Source organism: Hippocampus comes, unplaced genomic scaffold (genome assembly GCF_001891065.2).
Source record: "Hippocampus comes isolate QL1 unplaced genomic scaffold, H_comes_QL1_v1.1 scaffold170, whole genome shotgun sequence".
Classification (NCBI taxonomy): domain Eukaryota; kingdom Metazoa; phylum Chordata; class Actinopteri; order Syngnathiformes; family Syngnathidae; genus Hippocampus; species Hippocampus comes.
The window spans coordinates 217,320-221,769 of record NW_017806171.1 but is presented as its reverse complement, the minus strand read 5'-3'; the positions used below and the strand labels follow the sequence as shown (position 1 = coordinate 221,769).

General features: G+C 50.2%; 1 long non-coding RNA gene across 1 annotated transcript; it reads left to right on the top strand.

The window, feature by feature from the left end:
• The first annotated feature begins 1,651 nt into the window (after nt 1–1,651).
• Nucleotides 1,652–4,444, top strand: LOC109531788 (uncharacterized). Its single transcript, XR_002171247.1, has 3 exons — nt 1,652–1,930; nt 3,069–3,257; nt 4,313–4,444. It is a non-coding gene; the product is annotated as an uncharacterized LOC109531788 (long non-coding RNA).
• Nucleotides 4,445–4,450: the final 6 nt, after the last annotated feature.

Below are 4,450 nucleotides of genomic sequence, written 5' to 3'. Positions count from 1 at the left end.
CGTGCGTGCGTGCGTGCGTGCGTGCGTGTGTGTGTCTGTGTTATGTGCTGCCGTTAATTTCCCCACACGGGAGTCAGTAGAGCAGACAGTTTTGTGTCCAGCCTGAATAAACTCAAGGCTGCTAGTTTTTGTTTTTTGTTTTTATCAGATGAGTGATGGGCTGCCACGTTCCTGTGTTTACTGTTTTTTTTAAGGGGTGGGGGAAGCCGCGTAAACAACATTAATCTAGCGTGACACGACCAATCATTGGCATGACGATCAAACCTGTTGGTGTTTGTTGCAGCTGTCGTCAACTAATGAGCGCCACGCATACATGCGGAGACACGTCCCTGCTGCCCGGATGTGCTCGTGTGTGTTTGTGATGCGTGGGAGGCAGAACTGTGTGTTTCGAGCTGGCACAATCCCACACGTGCCGGATTCTGCTGATTTATTTATTTATTTATTTTTTGAAGTATTTGTTCAGCCGTTGCTACAGTCAAACACAAAAATCATCTTCAACCCCGCTCGGCAAATATTGAGTCGACGACCTGTCGGTGGATTTGTTTTGATGGCGTATAGCTAGCTTAGTAATGAGCAGATGAAAAATAAATGTGAGTCATATCTCATACTAAAGGCCGAAATGAGAGGATTCCAGATCTGTAACGATTTGGTCGCGCGTATGATGGAGCTCGGTTTGTGGAGCATAAATCACTCGTGGACCGTCACACCGCTGCCTGAAAGGAGCCCCTCTTGGCTTTCTCATTAAAATTTCTTAAAACGCTTGCGACGCATCCACTCTCCCCCTTTGCGTGCTTGGAGGTTTGTTTAGAAAGGACTAGGCGCCCGTGAAACTTTTACTGCGTCTGTATAGGAAGAGATTTATCAGCGGCGCCGCGAAGCCTTTAAGAAACGGTGCCATAAATTATTTATGGCCCCTTCATTTGGAATTCTGAGGCGCAGCGAAGCGTCTTTTAGCTCCAGATCACAGAATAATTGATGCTCTCAGTTAGATTGGAGATGTGCTTTCAGCTCCAGCGAGAAGAGGACGATGTCGCTCCTCTCAAAGCACTCGATCATTGGGGCTAACGTGAATGCTAACGGCTAAAGCGGCCTCTCTTTTTTATTTATTTATTTATTTATTTTTGGCCCAAGGAGACAGCAGGAGAAGAGGCACAAAAAGAGGCCAAAATCCAGACGTTAATGGGTAAGGCAGGGCAGGATTTGCATAGTGGGTGCGGTTTAACCAAATACGAGATTCGGGCAATTACCAACAGTTACCTCCACCAAGGAAGTTGATTTCCCAATGTTTTTTTGTTGCTCGATCAAAGAATTTGTTTTCACATTTCTCATAACTACTGAATTAAAATGCAACCATGAAACAATTTTGTCTTATGCAGTTGATGAGGTGCCCAATTTGGTGTCTGTCCCAAACGATGACCCTGGCCAAGAGGGTGCCTTGCCGCTGTTATGCTTTATGGCGAGTTGAAGTGCAGACATTTGACAGGTCGGCCGGCCGCTGTAGGTCGTGAGTCAAGGGCAACGAGCGGATCGGGAGTATGTGGATAGGGATGGATATTAAACGCACCGGAGCCTCCATTGACAGAAATGAGGACTGAGACAAGGAAGGACAGAGGGGGATGGGGGGGGGGGCGTGGTGATAATGAAAGGGGTTTTTTTTTTGGGGGGCTTGCAAGATGCTGATGCGAGGGAGAGAGAGCGGGGAAGAAACAGGCGTCACTGTGGAGCGCCTCCATTGATAAAGTGGCGCGGCTGCAGCAGGACACACTCGGCGTCATCATGCGCTCGCGCTTCGTTTGTGTCCAGTCGAAACGCCGCGGCGAAAACCAAACCGCCTCAGCTCAGTTGGACGCATTTGGGAACGGCACCTGTGACCCAGAGGCAACCCCTCGGATGTAAACGCATCTCAGCCGCAGCCCCATTTGCCGTCAAGGTAAGAAAAGCAGCCGAGACAGAGGCGCTCTGATTCCAAGGCATCAAACAAAACAGTGACAGTGCGCCGGCCTTCTGACCTATTCTTGCGTCGGCCGACTCCCATCGATGGAGCTGAGAGCACATCGCTTGTCAACAAACGGCATCCGGGAATGCTGTGAGGTGTCGCGGCTGGTCCTCGTAACTCCATTACGTAATCTCTCGAGTTGCTGGCATTGTCATTACGACGGGTGTTGGGGTGATTCCGAAGCTCATATTCCTGTCTGCCGTTTTATTTTGTATTTTTTTTTTTTTTCAAGCAGAGTTGGTGAACAGTTTGTCCAGATCCACTGAATATATGGTGTTCGAGGACAATATCCACACTAAACTGACCGAAAGAAAGAGTTGAGTTTTGTTTTGGGGTTTGTTTTTCTTTTTTGGTCATTGTTTGGTAATCAAGAGTAGAGCATGGGTTGCTTTCACCAAAAGCGCTGGTTTCTGTGCAAAAAGTCCATTCAAGAAGAACCGTGACTGTGACATGAGTGCTTTTTGCTTTTGTGATGCCTCAAACTCAAAGAAAACAAAAACAAGACTGAGAAAATCCTTTGGCCAGCAATTATTTCCAAATGTGCAACTAAGAAACATGCGATGAGCGGCGCTCGACCGCTGCGTGGCCCGAGTTGAACATCTTTATTTTGTGTCGTTTGCCATTCACTGGGGGAAATCTTTTCTTACCATGACGATGAGTGGAGATTGACCACCCAATCTTTATCTTCTACTCAAAAACTATGCTGATCGGGACTCCAAAGCACCGAACCACCTCCTCCTGCAAATAACTTACTACAAAAAAAACACAAAAAAAACGGAAAAAGCAAGAAGCGAACGTTTTTGCGTTCTTAAACGATCCGCCGGCTGGATCTTGAACGCGGATCGCAAATGTTGTCAAACGTCTGCCATTCGAGGAGAAAGCTTGTAAACGTGGCCTCGTGAAATATTTTGAGGGACATGCGGCGTCCCGCCTCCCTCGCTCTCTCGCTCACTCTCTCTCGCTTTTCATCTCCTCCTCATCCTCCTCGCTCCTTCGCATCCTGCCTGTCGACATCCCCCCGTGCATTAGCCAAGTCTAACAAGCCTCCGCCTTTTCTTTTGCTTGCCAGCAGCAGCCCACCCCTACTGCCCTTGACCCCCCGCACCCTCCATCCGTCACACTGGGCTCTACGGAGGCAAGCGGGGCGCCGGTGTCGGCCATGAAGCTGGTGAACGGTGGACGACGGGGTGCAGGAGGAGGAGGAGAGAAGGCGGCGTTCTCCTTCAAGAAGTGCTCAGCCTTTCAGTTTGTCAAGAGGAAGGTGAGTTGGAATGACGCACACGCGCCACAAAGATGATGTCGCTGCCTTAGAAGAGTGCCCCCCGCCCTCCCCCGTCTGTGTTTTACTGCGCACCACAAGTGTCTGTTGGCTGAATAAATAAACCACCAATGACATCATCGGTTTTTGGAAGGATGGACTCGGGTCTTTTGCGCTGCAACACGAGACAAAGACGTAAGCCCCCCCCCCAAGGATACCATTTGAAGTGACCTGGCTAGTCCGCATAATGTATAAAACACAAAAAGTAGGTCATCTGGGGCGCTTGACTTGCCAATACATTTGCATCACTTTGTGCCATGCAGACAGATGAGCGTAAAGGCTCTGCTGTCAGGTGTCCTGGCCGCGCCGCCCATCATCCGGAATGCTGAAATAGGTGAGCGCAGGTCTCTGTGGCAACAACGGCAATGCAGTTCAACCCAGTAAACAACTTTGAAGCCGTTTCGTTGGTGACATGAGCCAGAATGCTCGAATCCGAAATTTCCCGGTCAACGGAGCGCCCGAAGTGCCCAGTCTCACCCCAGCGGATGTTTCCGTCCCTTGGATGGAAGACCGAGTATTTGAAAAAGGTGTCACGGGGCTCTGCATTGAGTTGCCGGTCAGGACATTAACACTGAATTAAAGCTCTTCCCGTTCGTTTCACGCCTGTGGGGAAAAGGAAAGGCCTTGGTCGGTGTCATGACGACAAAGAGGCAAAGGAATTTCCGGATGGACGAGTCGCGTCGTGCGCTCGCCTCGCGACCTTTCCCACACTCGCGGAACATTTTGATTGCCGCATGCCGCCACATGCCCGCCGCGCTCGGATGACGTCACAGCATCATCGGTTGGGCGTGTTGTCTCATTCATCATGCGCACAGGGAGGGGATTTCACTGAAGTCTTTCAATATGGTCTGCGTCAGAACTTTGGAGCGGTGACGCAATCATTTGTCCGTTGGGTTGAAAATCGAGATTTAGTTATTTATTTTTTAATCAATAGAATGTGTACTTTATCCTCGCGTTGTAGCATTATTCGACGCTGGTAACATTTCATCCCCACCAAGGTGCGTCGATGGATGCGTAACCCCAAAGTGAGCGTGGAGAAGGCGCAGGGCAAATGTCTGCCGTACCCGTGCGCCAGGTGCCCGCCGGCCGAGGGGCCGCGCTACCCCCGCTCGGCCTCGTGCCGCTCGCCGTACGGC